Source organism: Pongo abelii, chromosome 16 (assembly GCF_028885655.2).
Source record: "Pongo abelii isolate AG06213 chromosome 16, NHGRI_mPonAbe1-v2.0_pri, whole genome shotgun sequence".
Classification (NCBI taxonomy): Eukaryota; Metazoa; Chordata; class Mammalia; order Primates; family Hominidae; genus Pongo; species Pongo abelii.
Window position 1 is genome coordinate 41957434 of NC_072001.2, and position 21206 is coordinate 41978639.

At 37.0% G+C, this 21206-nt stretch overlaps 1 long non-coding RNA gene across 1 annotated transcript; it reads left to right on the plus strand.

Moving 5' to 3' along the window:
- Window positions 1–256: 256 nt before the first annotated feature.
- Window positions 257–13144, plus strand: LOC129050080 (uncharacterized). The gene is made up of 3 exons (XR_008513526.2): window positions 257–652; window positions 6436–6617; window positions 9175–13144. It is a non-coding gene; the product is annotated as an uncharacterized LOC129050080 (long non-coding RNA).
- The last annotated feature ends 8062 nt before the right edge of the window (window positions 13145–21206 follow it).

The window sequence follows — 21206 nt, forward strand, 5'->3', positions numbered from 1 at the left end:
TAAAGTCTTTGTCAAACTGCTACACAAAATTAATTTCACCCAAAATGAAATATTCTTATGGTTACATTTGTTTATTTTTCTTAACATTAGATGTTTTAATGTATTTTGAAATTTTGCTGTTTGTGTAATTTGGGGAGGACATTTTTATGTGTCTTTTTACTTTCTATCTTCTAGTTAAACTCTAGACTAGATAAAGACAATAAGTTAGTATTGAGGATATTACTATTCCTGGTTAGAGATTGTGCAGTTATTTCCACTCATCATGTGGGTTTGCCATAATGGCATTTTGGGGCCATTGTGAGACTATCTCCACTGTGTGGATTATGATGATATCACAGATCCAGTCACTAAGCAGTGGGATTCAGTGTCCCATTTACTAACCACTGTCTGGTTTGTTATGCTCTGCTCTTGTCTTCCAGCAATGACAGGCCTGTAGCTTGCTCAAAGCTGCAGACTCATGCTGGTCTAGTATTACTTCCATCTTCTGAGTACAGAATGACTTCAAGCACCTTCAAGGGTCAGTGTTTCCCTGACCTGCATGAAACAATTTTAATCTTGTGTATCCTGCAGGAGCTAAGGTCCTACTATCATCACTTGCTGCAGACTCAGAGCCCAGCACAACTGAGACTTCAGCCTTACACATGGATTTTAGGTATCAGTTCTGTTTCTGGTCCCCAGAGTTCTTTCTTGTTTCTGAGTTTATTTATATTGTTTTTGTTGGCTATTTATATATTATTGTTGTGTGTTTGGAGTGGAGGAGATGCATTATATTTCTAATTTACTGTAGAAAATTTGCCTACAAGTTAATAATGTTTTAATTTTTCTGAAAAAAAATCTAGCATTTCATTAATTGCTTTATTCCCCTGCCTTCCTTAAAGGCTGCATGCTACCTTCCTCACCTATCTAATATTGTTTTGAGGAAATTACAAAGAATAAGCAGGAAAAGGGAAACAACAGCCAGTAGGAAACAAGTAGAGCAGTAAGTATGAAGCTGGCCATAAAAGTGATCTGATAACTTGCGTATTGAATATTTTTCTCTAGGACATTGAGTTCCATTCGTACATATACTCTGGGAGACCCTATTATCTCTGGAGCCTGCCAATTGGAACATTAACATGATAATGTAATACTTACTGCTTGTTCCTAATTGCGTGTCTTTGAAGAAACCGGAACATAGCATAGGAACATCACTGTTTATTCCTCTAGCATACAAATGGGACGGTTTAACTTATCCTTTCTAAGAACTCTCTGGTGAGGTTGCACACTCTCCAGCTGTATCTGTCATGTCCTACTCATTTTAGCTGGGTAAGTGTGTGCACCAGGGGTAGGGTATGGGTCAGACGAGGACTTCCCCTGAATAGCTTTCTATTCCTTGGGCTGAAATTAAGGCCCTGAGAAAGACCACACATCTTTTCCCCAAATCATTGTTAGACACAAGTAGGACAATACCTTGAATTTAATTTATTTACCAACCTGTGGCTACATCAAAGCCCTTTGCTCCATAAAAATCCTGTTCGTATTCTTTCTTCCCTTTCATTATTGTCCTCCCAGCCACTTTGTTTAAACTGATCATTTGGCTGTCTACTGATTGTAGAGAAAAACCATTATTCCTCCCATGAACTACTGCAAAATCCCCAGAATAGTCTGCCTACTTAAGTCAATTTATTTTCTCAAATATTTTTAAATTTTTTTACAAAAATTCAAAAATGTATTTAAATGTAGTGATATATACAGATGATTAAAAATGAAATGGTACTGAGAGATATACAATGAAAGGCAGTATTCCCTAGCCCCACTGTACCTCTCCCTTCAAGACTTCTCTACAGAAACAATTTCTATCTTTAATGCTTATGGTGGTTATTTCAATGACTCTAAATATAGTGCTTTATAAAAACATAATTCAACTGAGCATTATCATTTCACTATTGACATTTTGCCTTGATTGATGGTTGAGCCACCTTCCTGTCTCCTCTTCTCTCATTCTAGTTACATCACTAATCCCACTTCCACCAAATGGCATTCTTCAATCCTTGCTGCTTTATCTGTTCACTGTAGGCCAGCACTGTCCAGTGGAACTCTCTGTAATAATGGAAATGTGCATATCCCCTCTTTTCAATATGGTAGCTACTACCTCCAGGTGAATATTTAGCACTTGGAATTTGGCTAGTGTGACTTAGGAACAATAGAATTTGAAATTGTACTTAATTTTAATTAATTTAAATTTAAGTAGCCACATGTGGCTAATAGTAGCTTCATTGGGCAGTGTAGCTACAAATGTCTCTTAACCATGATTTTGTTGGATGAAAAGATTAGCTGTCTTCATTTCGTCTCACCTCTCCTCTCCCTTTCATCTTACAACCTTCATTATCTGTACCTTTACATTTATATTGCCCAAATCAGAACTACTAGTGTGCTATCCATAAGTATAGTTAAACCTTCCATGCTATGTTGAAGGTCAGTCCTAATGCAGAACATTAAGAAACTATATTTATATTATTATGAATTTAGTTTCTTCCAGTTTTCTTCACAATTTTTAATTTTTTGTTGATTTGTCTCTCTTGCTGAATTATACATCTAATGAAAGTGAGCATGTTGTCCACCTTTTTCAATATTATACCTTCAGAGCCCAACAGAGTGACTATCACAAAAATAGATGTTTTGTGAATGTTGAATGGTTGATCATGTATTATTTATTCTTCTTCAAATATTTTAGTGCACCGTAATAGAATCAGTAAATGCTCCTTGAGTGAATTGGTGTTAATAGAAAATGTTTTCATTGTCATCTAGGGCAATTATTACTCCATGAAATGTTTTATTTTTTCTCTATATGCATAATCTATGATGGTGTTTCCAAATGATCTGAGTTGGAAATTCCTCTACTACTAATACATAATAATGAAAATAATCTAAAGAATCTAAAAAATTAGTTTGTTATTTTTGTGTGGTACGTGATGTAATTTTAAGTAAACATTTTATTTTTATGGTTAGCAAACTGTTGTATTATAAATCTCATTTTAATAACTGCTTAGTGTAGAGATAACACGTAGATTTTTAAATTAACAAGTAATACATATTCTTTAAATAAATTTTGTAATATAAAATGTGATTTGATATTATATTTTTTATAAATGACATATAATAGTTTATTTGAATTTAGGGTGAAAGTACATGTAAATATATATTGAAATTTAACAATGTGTTAAAGGATCAAAATTGGGGGAAATAATTTCGTGTTTCTTCTTTAAATTGTCTGCATTTTACACTTCAAAAATCCAATTGATATATATAGATAGATAGATATGTGTGATTATATATGTACGTACTCATACAATCTTCCTTTCAAATGTTAAGAGAACACAAAAACACACACACATACATACATACATACATACATAAAATTTTCCTTTCAAATGTTAAGATAAAGGCCTTTCAAGATTTCAAGATGACATTTGTAGGTAATTCTTAGTAACTAATTGGTACAGGAACAGATAGTCTTTATTACTAATAAGAAATCAATGTTTTTCATTATTGCTGTAATTGTTTTTTATCCAGCATTTTATTTTGAAATTCCAGATGTGCTATATGGCGATTTTTTTTTTAGCAGAGAAATAAAAATTACAACCTTGGTGAATAGAAACATGTATAGATGTTCATGGTTATCATTTTTCCACTTTATTCATTAACTATATTTGAACATCATAATTCCACTTGCTTTCCTGTATTTACTCATGCTTTATGACTAACAATCATAACGTTTAAAACCATTGAGGGCTAATAGGCTGAGAAAAGCAATAAACAGTTTGAGCTGTGAATGAGTTATAAAGCTCTCTTTCCTGATCACTATTGACTATTGCCCATACACAATACACAGTCAGACCTCCTAAGCTACAATATTATAAAATGCCAAAGTAATTATATTATTTATTGATATAAAAATTGAAAGTGATGCCATTATTAAAAAGGCAAATCTCCTGGAACATCTTTTCAAATGGTTGGGCGTTTCTGAATCATAAGTGGGAACTACCACGTCATGGTATTCCATGATTGATTTTAAAACTAACTCCTTTATTCATTATATATGAATGATACCATAAAAGGGATAATTCTATAGTATGAGATTTAACAAACCAAATCCTGATATAGTACATAACTGGATTGGATCTGCATGTTTACCTATGTACTCTGGGATTTGTCTTTTATGAGTTACCAGTTCAGAGACTAGTTCATCTTTTGTTGTATAGGATGTTAGGATCTCAGTTGGCATTCACAGTTAAATCATGCACCTTCAGGAACTGGGAGCATTTTGATCCAGAGTCACAATCATTCCTTTCTTATCTTCATCCCTATGGTATGTGTGTTCTGAAGTTTAACTGACAGATGGCAGCTGGTACCAGGTATTATATTTTAAATATTATTAGCTGTTTGTGAACTCCTGGTTTGCACTAAGCAGATCCCTCAGAGGTTCAGGGACACTGTCAGGTTATGCTAACATGTTGCCCACACAATTAGGCAAACAACTCATTTTCATATAAACTGACTTGTCATCAACTGAAAGCTCAACAGCAGGTTTGACTGAAGATTTGTTTCCCTGGCAGGCATAACATTCCACCTTCTTCTCATGGGTCCTTCTTGTCTCAGGCTCTTGTCTTGTACATGGAACCACACTGCATAGCACCCTGGCTCTTTCTGCCCCGCACAAACAGTGCCTATCTTTGGATTTCTTTCCTTTCAGAATTATCTGAACTTCATTACCCTGGGTAACTCATCCCTTGGGTCTCTATGTGTTCTCAACCAGCAGTGCTGTGACAAGTCAAATTTGCTAGGAAGATAATGGATAATAGCATCCAATGGCACTGCTATATCTAAAACATTGCGTCCCTGGTTACCGAATTTCATTCTGGTGGCAGGTAAGGGAAATGAAGGTTTGGATCATGGTGTCTTCCCTAGTACTGACAACACTATTGTAAACACTCTATTCTCCCTATGAATAGGGCCAATCTTACATAATAAGTTCCTATAGTAGGAATGGCAAATTTAACATGTCAGCTCTGACTTTCTGTGGCTGCTACCCTAAGTATTCTGAGCCTATGTCATGCTCGTTAGGAAAAGTGCTGTCAGCAGCATCTGAGTGTGGGGAGGGAGAGATTACTTGCCAAACTTTGAAATCTCTGTTCTAAATAGTGTAGTTAAATAGGTGTCATAATTTTGTTCATATAGTGCAGTCTACATTTGCTAAAGCTGTGTTGCCTTTGAAACTGACATGTAATGATTCTCTCTGTGAATTTAATAGCTAAATTCATTTCTGTTTGGTCCATAATGGACCAAACTATTCCACTCTATTTCCACTCTATTTATAATAAGCAACATCAATGCAACTTTTTTTCAAGAGAAGGGTGGGATGGAGAGGATAAGTGACAATATTGACGATGATCCTTTGTCAGGTAAACTCCCTTTAGATGAAACATCATGAAAAACTTTGTAACAGTACCATTGAGTCAAGGCTGTCTTTAAGGTCCAGCCCAGACATGAGCAATAGCCATGAAATTCATGTTTGCTCACATACTTTGGTCACCATTGCTCTTTGCCCATCTAATGAACAGGTGATGCAGAGAAAGCATGGCTTGATTTCAATCATTGTTTAGGATCTATTCTACTGATATTTGGTGTTGGATTTTAATTGGATAGTGGCAAATGAGCTGGTAAAGAAAGATTCTCAGTCTGAATATTTACCTAAGTGGCAGAAATCTGTCACTTTTCTGCTCTTTCTGCTAAAATGTAACTGTTCATTTTCTTCATTCTCTTTTCTTCCAATATGTGTTACAAACCAAATCCTGACCTAGTACCTAACTGAAGAATATAGGCAGTTTTAAAGTCTTCACTTTTTGACTTGGGATTGGATGTGCATGTTTACCTATGTACTGTGGGATTTGTCTTTTATGAGTTACCAGTTCAGAGACCAGTTCATCTTTGATTGTATAGGCAGTTATACATTCGAACTTACTTTAATATTACCGGGAAATAACTTCTGTGTTTTGGCTGAATCAGTGATAGATATACAGATGTAATAATCGGAAGGCAAACCACAAAGCAACTTACTTTAAAAGGATAATCTAGATACCAAATCTCAGAAGAAATCATTTGGGAATCTGAACACTAGGGCCCCAAGTCAAAAACCATACAATTCTCTTGACTCTGTCTTGCTAAATCAGTCTGCAAGGGCCAACGTCTGATTTGCCTTCTTGGGCCTACTTCCATTAGTGTGGGAGGTCTTAGCAACATATTAGGACAACTGTTCAATGCATATCCTGTGGAGTACAGAAAGCGGGAGCATCTAAATGTGTCCTAGGGAATAAAACTGGTAAAGGATATGCTTTGACTCTGCTGTCTGCTTTAGAGCCCCTGCCCCCCTCAATAAATTCATTTTCTTTTTGATAGGTCTGAGAAATTCCCAGAGAAATGTCATGGTTTCTGATGAGGCTGAAAGATCTTACAGGTCTGTGAAGGACATAAGATATAATCCTTAACTCTCAAAGAGGGTTGAATAGCGTCCCCACAAGATTCATATCCACCTGGAAACTCAGAACGTGACCTTATTTGGAAATAAGGTATTTGTAGAGGTAATCAATTAAGGATGAAGATGAGATCATACTGGAATTAAGGTAGATCCTAAGACCAAAGACTGCTATCTTTGTAAAAAAAAAAAAAAAAATGTAGAGCCCATGCACAGAATAAGGCCATGGGAAAACAGAGACAAAGATTGTAGAGATGCAGCTGTAAGAAGCACCAAGGGTTCCCGGGGGCCACCAGCAAAGCTAGGAAAAAGTAAGGAAGGAGTCTTTCCTAGAGCCTGTAGAGGGAGGCTGACCCTGCCCATAACTTGATTTTGGACTTCAAGTCTCCAGAATTCTTAAAGAATAAATTTCTGTGGTTTTAAGTCTGTGATAACTTATGGTGGCCTTGGGAAACTAACACAATCATCTGGTTGGAGTCTCCCTCCTCTGGATTTTGGGACCCTGCTTTCATCCAACTTCCCACCTACCTTTCTAGCCACCCCTCACTTTCTTCTGCCATTCCTTGTCCTCTACCCACAGCTTAAATTATGGCACTTCTCAGAATTCTGTCCTTGGATTTTCTCACCTCACATTCCCTCGGTAATCTTATCCAATCTCATAGTTTTAAACTCCACTTCTCAGCTCACACACATAAAGCTACAATCAGACCTCTCTCTTTAGAGTGATTTTTAATGTCTTATTAGATATCAACAACTAATGTCAAAAATACATACTCAAAACTAAACTCATTTTTAAACTCCCTTTCTATTCTTTATTATTCTCCTTTACTTTTCCTTCTACCCCTCGTCCTTTATTTCCTATATATTTTCATGCATCATTTTTGATCCAATGACAAATTACAAAAGTCAAAAACCTGAGTCATCCAAGAATCCCTATCCCCCACTTCCTGCTTATTGCCAATGTTTTAGCAAGCCCTGTTTGTTTTATTATTTGAAACTGCCCTGAATCCACTATCTTCCTAGATCAGGTCCTTAGCAACTTTGTCTTACCTGCTTGGGGTAGTTTTCCGTCAATCTAACTGTTCTCTAAACCATCCCATAATGCTGCAATTGTCACCATATTTCTAAAATCTAACTTTGATAGAATATTTCTCTGCTTAGAATCCTTCAAGGGCTCTCAATTACCCAAAGGTTCAAACCCCTTAGAATGGCTTGGCCATCTTCATGTCCCACTATTTCCCCATCTTCTAATTGGACTGTGGTCATATCAAACAGCCTTCCATTCTCTGAATGTGCACTGGACTTTCAAACATCTCCAGGCCCCTGTTAGTTCTGTTCTAGCTTTTGAAATGCCCTTCCTCCTTCCCATGTTTGTTTGGCTCCCTCCTATTTCTTCCAGACTCTTGATGTCTCCCAGAAGGCTTCACTTCCCCATTCCATTGTGAATGCCCCTCTCCTGGGTTACCACAGCTCCCTACACAAGCCCTTACCTCCCTTCCTTGCTATTGGTCATTTCTGACCTACAAGTCTCACCAGACTATGAGGTCCATGAGATAGAGAGAGTGATCAATTTATAGTCAATGAATATTTTAGAAATAATGAGAAATAAGGAACATATATTCAAATATTTAACAAATATACAGTAGCCTATGTGTCAGTGTAATAATAATATAATAATATAATATAATATAATAATAAGTTTAAGAGAAACATCAAAGGTTGCTGGGCTGGAATAAAGACTGGGAGAAGGTGAGACTTGAGGTGGGCTTTGAAGAAACAGTAGGACTTAAATAAGTAGCTTGTGATATTCTAGACAAAATAAATAGTGGGCGTGAATTTGCCATTAGAATTCCATAAGCTGATGGATTTCAACTGCAATTGGCAGATAGTTTCTTTACCTTGACACTGGTGACTTTGAAGTGACAGGCTGGTATGATCTAATGTAGTTGTTAAATCCATGAATGAAAGTGTTGTTCTTGGAGTGCTTCTGGTTACAGAAGATGTCTGAAAAAGGTAAAATAAAAGAAAATTAAAAAAAAAAAAAAACAACAATCTTCCCAGTGAGGCAATGTTCAGAAGAGCCAGAATCTTAGCTCATGGTTTCAAATGCAACATGGATTTGCATGGGACATTTAAGTTACTCCTTAGCATATTAAATTGCTTCCTCTATGAACCATGGAAAATGAAAACCAATTAGTATAAGTTGGGAAAGGGACTTGGGTTGGGAAAAGGACTTGAGAATTTCCTCCTGTGGTTTAACTCGGGTCTCAAAATAGCATTACTGCAGGTTTGAGCATCCAATTTCATACTTTATTTTCTATATTAAGCATCAAATGGAGCAAAATTTTAATTCCTTTGGATAAAACTGATAATACATCTAGGTGTTTGCTGTTGCTTCTCCCATAAAAAAAGCTGCACTGGGGAGGAAGCATGTCGAAAGGGCTCTTATGGATGGCCTATTGCATGCCCTTAAAAGATGCACATTGTGAAAAATATGAAATTGTTTCAGATTCCTCTCAAGTAACAATACAATTTAATCATACTTAGTCTCATCTAATACAAAGCCCTTTTTGCTGAATAAAGTCCTAGCAAGGCTCTAAGGATGTAAGATACAAACAAAGATGAAAGTACTTATCATAAAATTTGCATTTTATACATGATAGAATCAGATGACTACATGAGAAGAGAAATAGCAACTTATTTCAATCATGCCATTTATCTTAAGTTCTGTTCTCAACGAACAAACTTTATAAGGATTTCCATGAATGGGCCAAGGAATATCAGACGACATAACTTTCAACAAGGTGAGTGAATGCAGGCTAAGGGGTGAAGCAAAAATGTCTTTATTCTTCATTTCTCTTTCAATCTTTTTTCTTCCTGGGAAACAGCTAGGCCTTCTATTTTTTTTAAGACAACATACAGATTATCTATATAGAATTCAGTAGTTCTCATATTTATTATAAACAATAGAATCTACAAGGATTTCGCCTTGTCCATTAGTCAACTTTGTAAGTCATCTTTGTCTTTTATTTTCCAATAAGAATCCATTAAAAATCAATTCAGGCTGGGTGTGGTGGCTCACGCCTATAATCCCAGCACTGTGGGAGGCCAAGGCAGGAGGATCACGAGGTCAAGAGATTGAGACCAGCCTGGCCAACATGGTGAAAACTCGTCTCTACTAAAAATACAAAAATTAGCTGGGCGTGGTGGCGGATGCCTGTAATCCCAGCTACTCAGGAGGCTAAGGCAGGAAAATCACTTAAACCCAGGAGGTGGAGTTTACAGTGAGCCGAGATACTGCACACCAGCCTGGCAAGAGAGTGAGACTCCGTATCAAAAAACAAAAACAAACAAACAAAGAAACAAAAAACAATCAATTCAGCGGGACTCAAAGGAAATATATTATATAGTCTTTGATCTGATGGAATTTGGGGAGAAATATTTGATATGTTCCAAGGAAATCAGTAGAGGCAGAGTTAATTTCAGCTTCCCAGATATTAAATGTTTCTCACCAAATATAAAATGTTTCTCTCAGATATAAAATGTTTCTCACTGAAACAATAATTTTGCCCCTAGTGAAGGAATCTGTTGTATGTTCAACACTTCTACATCTATGGGTGATTGTTATTTTATGGTTTCAGAATGTTTCTCCCTAACATGTCAGTGTCACATCTTACCATTCTTCAGTGATACTCAGGTACCTCCCCCTCCTTGAAACCTCTTGACTACTACTATGTCAGCCCCTGCTCATTCTTCCATAGTACTGATTAGCTGCCCCACACATTTTAGTATAATCTGGGATGCCCAGTGGTCAAACCACCTAGGTCATTCTAGTGCATAAATTATTATTCCTATTTTACAAACAAAGAAAATGGTTTTAAACATCTCTCAAACCTAAGTTAGAAAATCAAATGCTGAAGAAGCATTAGGGCTTTTAGTGGTCACACTATTAGGCCTTTCATGGAGAGGAGATTTTGACATTTTCCTTCATTTTAATAAAAATAATCAAATTGCTTAAATCTCCATAAAATAAAAAAGCAGAACTTACAATAACATTTGTGCTGAATTAGAGTCTTTTGTTTTCATGCAGAAAACTTCTTTTCCACTGTATCATGTGAGAGAAACGTCACTATCTAGCAAAGCCCAGATTGTTGGCAATAGCTTGATTTCTGATTTTTTTAACCACTGGGAGTGGGTGGAGGATACTCCCTATTAGTGTAGGATCAATCATGGCTGATGAGACTACAAATACTTGGTGATTGTTACCGTTTTAATTAAAAGTCTGAACACATTACATGGAGCAAAGAAACAGAAACTTTTAGAAAAGGGAGCACAGAAAATCAACTCCATATATTAATGCATTCTCAATATATAAAGCTTTGGTTTCTGTTTATTTTTCTTCTCTGGAAACATAAGGACCATTTAATAAATGATTGCTAAGATGATTTATACAAACAACTACCTACAGACCAATAAGTATCTTCTACAATGACATCTCCTCATTGCTTTATAACATCATAGAAGGATGTGTATCCATTGGACAAACAGAAATGTTAGTATAGTGAAGATGTGAAGGAGAGCCTCAGATATATCAATGTTTTATTTTTTCCTTTTTGGCATAAATTGATACATAATGTCCCTATAAATCTGTAAGCTTTAGGGGGGTGCAAAAATCATATTTTTACTTTTGGGAGCTTTTTGTAGTGGGAGACAGAAATAAATCTAAGAAAGAAAAATTGGGAAAAGACTTGAAAAACAGGAATTGATTATATTATCACCTAATATAGGTAAAACCATTTTTGTTGGTTGAAGCTAACAAAAGCATTACACAGTTTATTCATAAAATGATCATGCCCTGGAAGGGACATAATATTTGGAAAGGTTATCTGTGGAAAGAATTTTTGACCCACTCAGAACAAAAGATTGCACTGTAGGACAAGTTTATGCTCTGCCAGGAAGTGAAGCAAACGTGAGATATTGGGTGAGTTAAGGGGGGAAGATAAACTGCTTTAGTTATTTTCTTTTTAAATATTGAAGTGTATTCTGGTGAAGTTTATTTTTTTCATTTTGAGTGGTAACACGAAGGTTTGGTGAATGTACATAAAGATATAGATACACATATAAATATGCATTTGTGTGATTCAGCTACCAGCTATGATGTGCTAGAGAGTGGAGCTATGGATACAATGAGGAAACCCCCACAAGAGCGATCCTAAGGGAGGAAAAAAAAAAACAAAAAAACACAGAAGGTGGATAAAGATACAGGAGGGGCTGGGCACAGTGGCTCACGCCTGTAATCCCAGCACTTTGGGAGGCTGAGGCGGGTAGATCACAAGGTCATCAGTTTGAGACCAGCCTGACCAACATGGTGAAACCCCGTCTCTACTAAAAATACAAAAATTAGCTGGGCATGGTGATATGCACCTGTAATCCCAGCTACTCAGGAGGCTGAGGTGGGAGAATCGCATGAACCTGGGATGCGGAGGTTGCAGTGAGCTGAGATCGCACCACTGCACTCCAGCCTGGGCGGAAGAGTGAGACTCCATCTCAAAATAGATAGATAGATAGATAGATAGATAGATAGATAGATAGACAGACAGACAGACAGATGTAGGAGGATACTCATGATGTCAAGGTGACCCAGTTCCTGTTAGGCACCTAGGGGAACATGATGTATCTGGGAACCAGGTCTAAATGAGTGGAAGAAAAAGAATCCCTAGCATTGCTGACCACTTTGATCCTAGGTTCTGAAAAGTTGGCTAGTCCCCATCTTTCCCATTTTATAAATGGAAAGGCATGAAGATTTCAATGTCTGTGGTTTCCCAACATTTCTCCTTTCTGAAGAAGGAGCCAGACCTGCCAGGAAGTTATTGAGTTGGTCCAATGACCTATTAAAATGCAATCTTTTTTTAGAGTCCTTTAAAAGGTGACAGAGAAATCAAGGTTACCAACAGCACAGATTATAAATACCACAAATGGAATCACTCTCCAGATCTCATGAAAGGCAGAGCCTATAAAGCGAGCATGCCAAGATGCCGGCCCCCAGGTGTGAACTGATTTCTTAAGAGCACTGGGGAGTACATTAGGGAAGAATTTTGTCTGGATTTGGAGCCTTTGAGACTAGAACTACAAATCTGTCTAGATTCTTTAGAAACTTTAGGGGGTTACATGCTACAAAATGTAACTTCCTGTTTCTACAGGAAAGAAATTCTTTTAACAGGGCTAATAAATTGAGCTCCTAATGAGGCCTCTCAGACATCAAATAGGCAGAGTAAAAACACGCTTTGATGATGTAAGTGTAAGGGGATCAGAAACATCTCCTTCCCTGACAAAATATACTTCCTTTCAAAGCCAGGAGAGCTGAAAATTTAAGAGCAAACCACACTTTGCCAAAGCAAGATATCTGGAACAAGACTTTGAAGATATGAAAAGATTAAGGAAAGTCTCATTAGGAACCTGCCAGAAGCCACCCAGCCTTTGTGCCTTCCCTGACTGCTTCCCAGAGACATTGTAGTTTCAACATCATCCACCACGACACCCTGCTTTCTTCAGTAGCCTCATTTTAAAAAAACAACAACAACAAAAAAAACTGTTCCAAAAACACTTCTCCAATAGTAGAGTGATCATGAGCAAATTCTTTTTTTTTTTTTTCTTTTATTATTATTATTATTATTATTATTATTATACTTTAGGTTTTATGGTACATGTGCGCAATGTGCAGGTAAGTTACATATGTATACATGTGCCATGCTGGTGCGCTGCACCCACCAACTCGTCATCTAGCATTAGGTATATCTCCCAATGCTATCCCTCCCCCCTCCCCCCACCCCACAACAGTCCCCAGAGTGTGATGTTCCCCTTCCTGTGTCCATGTGTTCTCATTGATCAATTCCCACCTATGAGTGAGAATATGCGGTGTTTGGTTTTTTGTTCTTGCGATAGTTTACTGAGAATGATGATTTCCAATTTCATCCATGTCCCTACAAAGGACGTGAACTCATCATTTTTTATGGCTGCATAGTATTCCATGGTGTATATGTGCCACATTTTCTTAATCCAGTCTATCATTGTTGGACATTTGGGTTGGTTCCAAGTCTTTGCTATTGTGAATAATGCCGCAATAAACATACGTGTGCATGTGTCTTTATAGCAGCATGATTTATAGTCCTTTGGGTATATACCCAGTAATGGGATGGCTGGGTCGAATGGAATTTCTAGTTCTAGATCCCTGAGGAATCGCCACACTGACTTGCCAGTTTTCAAAGGGAATGCTTCCAGTTTTTGCCCATTCAGCCAATATCATACTGAATGGGCAAAAACTGGAAGCATTCCCTTTGAAAACTGGCACAAGACAGGGATGCCCTCTCTCACCACTTCTATTCAACATAGTGTTGGAAGTTCTGGCCAGGGCAATTAGGCAGGAGAAGGAAATCAAGGGTATTCAATTAGGAAAAGAGGAAGTCAAATTGTCCCTGTTTGCAGATGACATGATAGTATATCTAGAAAACCCCATTGTCTCAGCCCAAAATCTCCTTAAGCTGATAAGCAACTTCAGCAAAGTCTCAGGATACAAAATCAATGTGCAAAAATCACAAGCATTCTTATACATCAATAACAGACAAACAGAGAGCCAAATCATGAGTGAACTCCCATTCACAATTGCTTCAAAGAGAATAAAATACCTAGGAATCCAACTTACAAGGGATGTGAAAGACCTCTTCAAGGAGAACTACAAACCACTGCTCAAGGAAATAAAAGAGGATACAAACAAATGGAAGAACATTCCATGCTCATGGGTAGGAAGAATCAATATCATGAAAATGGCCATCCTTCCCAAGGTAATTTACAGATTCAATGCCATCCCCATCAAGCTACCAATGACTTTCTTCACAGAATTGGAAAAAACTACTTTAAAGTTCATATGGAACCAAAAAAGAGCCCGCATCGCCAAGTCAATCCTAAGCCAAAAGAACAAAGCTGGAGGCATCACGCTACCTGACTTCAAACTATACTACAAGGCTACAGTAACCAAAACAGCATGGTACTGGTACCAAAACAGAGATATAGATCAATGGAACAGAACAGAGCTGTCAGAAATAATGCCACATATCTACAAGTATCTGATCTTTGACAAACCTGACAAAAACAAGAAATGGGGAAAGGATTCCCTATTTAATAAATGGTGCTGGGAAAACTGGCTAGCCATATGTAGAAAGCTGAAACTGGATCCCTTCCTTACACCTTATACAAAAATCAATTCAAGATGGATTAAAGACTTAAATGTTAGACCTAAAACCATAAAAACCCTAGAAGAAAACCTAGGCATTACCATTCAGGACATAGGCATGGGCAAGGACTTCATGTCTAAAACACCAAAAGCAATGGCAACAAAAGCCAAAATTGACAAATGGGATCTAATTAAACTCAAGAGCTTCTGCACAGCAAAAGAAACTACCATCAGAGTGAACAGGCAACCTACAAAATGGGAGAAAATTTTCGCAACCTACTCATCTGACAAAGGGCTAATATCCAGAATCTACAATGAACTCCAACAAATTTACAAGAAAAAAACAAACAACCCCATCAAAAAGTGGGCGAAGGACATGAACAGACACTTCTCAAAAGAAGACATTTATGCAGCCAAAAAACACATGAAAAAATGCTCACCATCACTGGCCATCAGAGAAATGCAAATCAAAACCACAATGAGATACCATCTCACACCAGTTAGAATGGCAATCATTAAAAAGTCAGGAAACAACAGGTGCTGGAGAGGATGTGGAGAAATAGGAACACTTTTACACTGTTGGTGGGACTGTAAACTAGTTCATGAGCAAATTCTTAACCCTTAACATTTTGTGGAGTCGCGTAACTGTTTGTGAATCAATGTGCATAAATTGATCATTCCACCTTCAGAAGTCATAATTTCAAGTTAGGAGTTATGAGTTTAACACAGTTAAAGATTTCATAGTCAAAGAAGATTTCATTTCAATATTAAGAATTTCTAGCAACCAGAGTTGTTTTTAGTGGGGCAGTGGGCAAGTTGTTTCAGAAGGCAGTGAGTGTTCCAGCTCTGGAACTGAGGCTCAGGGACAACCTAAAAGGAATAACACAGGTCCTGTGTTATTTTATAGTATACATTATATTACATTCAAATAAATTGGCAGATGTATTTAACAACCTCTGCAATTCCTTGCTACATTAATATTCTATCATGAATAAATGAAGATAAAGCAGACCACTTTTAATGTTTAATAACAAGAGATTCATTCCTCAGGAAGGGATTTAGCTATTACAGGTGTCTTCATATAACAGCCTTCCTGGGAATGAGTTTCTAGCTATGCAGATCTACCACCTGGTCTATTCCTTTAAACAATAGATAAACTTTGTTCTAAGTAAATAACCTCCCTTGAGAAGATCTGAAACTCCATTTTATAGTTTCAATTTTTTGAAACTTGAAGTCTTTCTGACCTCTGCAGTCTTTTAAAAAGTGGAGATACCCCTTAGAGGCATTACAGATGTTTCCTTTAGCTATTCCTAGGTAAAGTAGGAGCCAGGAGACATTCAGGTAAACCTGTGCAGCAAGGTTTCCCAGCCTCAGCGTTACTGACATTTTGTTGTAGGGACGGTCTTGTGCATGTAGGATGTTTAGCAGAACCCCTGGCCCCTCCTCACTAGATGCTAATGGCACCTCACCTAGTCAGGGCAACCAGAAATGTCTTCAGGAAATGCCAAATGTCCCCAGGGTGGCAAAACTGCTCCCGGTTGAAAACCATTGCTGCTAGAAAGGGCCAGAGGATAGAGGCAGGTAGAGATGGTAGAGGAGACCCTGTGGTCTCAGAGGTGAGGACATCAAAGGGAGGTATGACCAATTTCACAATACTTTTATGGGATTAGGCCTACTTACAGAGAGTACTTTTTCATCACTCATGCTTCCTACATCTTCCTATACCAGAAAAATAAGTCCTTTTAGATGTCTCAGAAACTCCTCAGTAACCAGTAGGACATCTGTATATACATATGTATCTCTCACATAAATATAAAGCAAGGAAGGGGCTTCCCTGTTGATGTAATTGGCTAATTCCACAGGGCAGGCAGTCTGAACAGCAGCCGAAGCTTCAGTATACAGGCAGGAGTTCCTCCTCCGAGAAACCTCGGCTCTGTGTCAAGGTCTTCCAGCTGATGGGATCAGGCTCACCAGGTTCTTTAGGATAACATTTACTTCTCTCTGAAATGATTTTTCAAGTGAATCACATGTACAAAATATCTTCACAGTCACACTCAGTTAGTGTTTGATTGAATCACGGGGGTATCTTAGTCCATTCGGGCTGCTATATCAAAATACTACAAGCTGGGTAGGTCACAAGTCACAGAAATTTATTTTTCACAGTTCTCTAAGCTGGCAAGTTCAAAATCAAGGCCCTGGCAGATTCAGTGTCTGGTAAGCGTCCCTTTCCTAGATGGCCATCTTTCCAATACAATCTCACATGATGGAAGGGGTGAAGGGTGTCTCTGGGGATTCTTTTATAAGGGCACTAATCTCTTATGACCTAGTCAAAGCCCTCACGACCTAGTCACCTCCCAAAGTTCCACTCCTAATACCATCACCTTGGGGGTGAAGATTTTAACATGTGAATTTGAGGAGCCCATAAACATTCAGATCATAGTGTGGGGATTATAGCCTAGCCAAGGTGACACCTAAAACTGACCACTGCAGCATTCCAGAAGTTACTCCCCAGGCTCTGGAGTCTAACCCAGGACATTCTTCTGCTCATCTCATTTCAGCCTTGCCATAGGCCTTGATCTTGAACTTCCCAGCTTTCAGAACCATGAGAAATAAATTTTGGATCCTGCCCCTGGCATCTGTTGCGTGACGCTTCCCTATCATGGCCAAGCCTAAGGTCCAGCTCCCTCAGAAGCATTTTCACGGATTTAAGAGCATCTTTGGAAGGTACCGGATGGACAGTTTTGTAATGTACAAATGACCAATAAGTACAAAAGAGGATCCCTAACATCATTAGCCATTAGAGAAATGCAAACAAAAACCACTTCACACCCGGTAGAATGACTATAAGCCGAAAGGCAGCTAGTAACAAATGTTAGTGATGATATGAAAAAATCTAACTCTCATTCACTGCTGGTAGAAATGTAAAGTGGTCCGCTGCCTTGGAAAATCGTCTGGCAACTCTTCAAAAGATGAAACACAAAGTTACCGTATCACCTAACAATTCCACTCCTAGGTATATAGCCAAGAGAAAAGAAAGCATATGTCTACATTAAAATGTAGACACAAAAGCTCATAGCCCACATTGTTCATAATATCCAAAAAGTGGAAACAATCCCAATGTCTTGTCAACTGATGAAGAGATAAAATGTGCCATATTTAGACAATGAAATTATTCAGTCATAACAAAGGATGAAAATAACCACACGTGCCACAACATGGATCAACCTTGAAAGCATTATGCTGGTGAAAGAAGCAAGTCACAAAAGGCCACATAACTGCACGATTCCATTGGATAAAATGTCCAGAATAGGCAAATCCATAAGGACAGAAAGTAGATTAATGGTTGTCAGGGGCTGAAGGGGTTTCAAAGAAATGGGGAGTGACTGCTTAACGGGCATGGGGTTTCTTTCTGGGGTGACAGAATGTTCCAAAATTTACTGGGGTAATGGTCGTACAACTTTGTGAATACACTAAAAAACGCTGAATTGCCAATGAGTGAATTTTATGGTATGTGAATTATACTTCATAAAAGCTGTTGTATATATTTTTTAAAAGTATCTTTGGAAAGCCTGGCAGCAGAAGAGTTTAACAAGCCTGTTGGGGGCAGGACTCTGCAATCAGATTGATGATTAGCCAATGCCCATGCCATCCGCGGGCCTAACCCCTAGGTCAGGAAGCAGGCTGTCAGAGGAAAGGAGGCAGCAAGGCGTTTCTCTGTTGCTAGGATTTGCCATTCCTCCCAGTCAAGCTGGGAGAAGCAAACTCTTCCCCAAGCACAGGGACCCCTTCCAGGATCTCCCTTCAATGTGCCAGTCTCTGCCGACAGTTGTGTAGTCTGCCACCTAAAGCAGGCAGATGAGGGTGGAATCCATCCAAGAAAAAACTAAAAGCTTGCCTAGACATAGTATTAGCTCAGAAACTGCTCTTTTACCTCAGTGGCTTAAGAATTTTGATTCATTTTGTAACAGTTTATCTTTGATGATGCACCGGTGCATGACTCAGTTAGGTGGCCGTCAGCACCTCTGTGCCGGGAATTTACTAAAGCCCATTTTACTTATTCCACAGACAGCCCTGGATGTTTGCCCAAACTTCCTCCTTCATCCTGGCTCCCATATATGGGAATTTCTTATATGTTAGCCTCTCAGGGAAAGTGTGGAAATGCTGCCCTTTCACTGTTATTTATAGCTTTAGTAATCTGAGGACTCTTCTGTCTTTTGAAACTTCTATTCCAGAACGAATATTAATGATCAATTGAGACCTTAGCTACGATTTTCAATAATGCAAAATAGATTTTTTTAAAAAAAACAGGTAATTGATTTTTCTTCAAATTTGACCTTGCTGAGATCAGAGTGAGGGCAATCGATTTTTTTTTTTTTCCCCCCAAGATGGAGTCTTGCTCTGTCACCCAGGCTGGAGGGCAGTGGTGTGATCTGGGCTCACTGTAACCTCTGCCTCCTGGGTTCAAGCAGTTCTCCTGCCTCAGCCTCCCAAGTAGCTGGGATTACAGGCATCCGCCACCACATCTGGCTTTTTATATTTTTAGTAGACACGGGGTTTCACCACGAAGGCCAGGCTGGTCTCGAACTCCTGACCTCATGATCTGCCTGCCTCGGCCTCCCAAAGTGCTGGGATTACAGACATGAGCCACTGCGCCCAGCTGGCAACAGATTTTTTAAGCAAGGGCTCTCCAAGTAGTAGACAGATACTATGTTAAGGCCTGGTCCTCTATATTGCGGGTCCAGAGTTTCACACAACCTGAATGCCCCCAGCCTGTGAGCACAAACACATTTACATTGGTGTATTACTCAAAGACTGTAGGCTTGCTGCCTTCACGTATATCAGGAAGACCATGTATATCAGGAGGACCACATATAACGGGAGGACCTTGGCCACTTGAGGAGTCTCCTCCAGGTACTTCAGAGCTCCCCACGCATATCTCAGGTGTGTTCAAGCAGGCCCTGCCCATGCTACTCCCACAGGGCCTTGGCTCATGCTGTCCCGACTCACCTGAGCAATGGGTGCATTGAGTGAACCCTTGGGACCCCCACCATCTCCACACCCTCCAAGGAATGCTGCCACTCCTTGGGAGCTTTTCCCACTTTTCCCACTGCTCAAAACAACAGCAGAGGCCTGAATTCCATTCAGCCGTTGCTCTCCATCGGTGCTCAAAAACTGGTCACAGGGCGCTATGTGGTACCAGAATAGCCCTTTCCCCCTGTTCTCTCTCCCTTGCCTCCCGTGTCTGTGCACAGAACTTCTTGTGGATACTTTAGCCAAAATAAATCAAAACCCAATTCAGAGCCAACAACCCCACATCCTAACCAGACATACCACAAAGCTCATATATATATATAATATATATTATTTATAATATATATTATATAATGTATATTATATAATGTATATAATATATAATATACATTATATAATATATATTGTATAATATATAATATACATTATATAATATATAATATAATTATATAACATATTATAATTATAATATATATTATATAATATACTATATATTATATATGTTACATAATTATATAGTATATTATATATAATTATAATATATAATATATAATATAATTATATAATATACATTATATTATACAATTATATAATATATATTATATAATGTATATTATATAATATATTATATATTATATATTGTATATTATATCATATATAACATATAATATATATTATATATCATATATAACGTATAATATATATTATATATCATATATAACGTATTATATATAATATATAATATAACATATAATATATATAATATATTATATAACATATGGTATACATATATAAAACATATATAACATGTATGTTATATATAACATATTATATATAACATGTTATATGTTATATATAACATGTTATATGTTATATATAACATGTTATATGTTATATATAACATGTTATATATTATATGTTATATAAAACATGTTATATATTATATGTTATATAAAATATAACATGTTATATATTATATGTTATATAAAATATAACATGTTATATTATATGTTATATAAAATATAACATGTTATATATTATATGTTATATATAACATGTTATATATTATATGTTATGTATTATATATAATATACATATTATATATGATATATATTAGATATCATATAATATATATTTTATATATTATAACATATAATATATTATATGTTATATTATATTATATGTTATAATAGATATATATATATAACAGATAATATATTATATATGTTATATTATATATATGTTATATTATATATGTTATATTATGTTATAGAATATATTATAATATATAATATATAATATATAGAATATAGAATATAAACATATATAATATAGAATATATAATATAAACATACATATTATATAATATAGAATATATAAACATACATATTATATAATATAGAATATATAAACATACATATTATATAATATAGAATA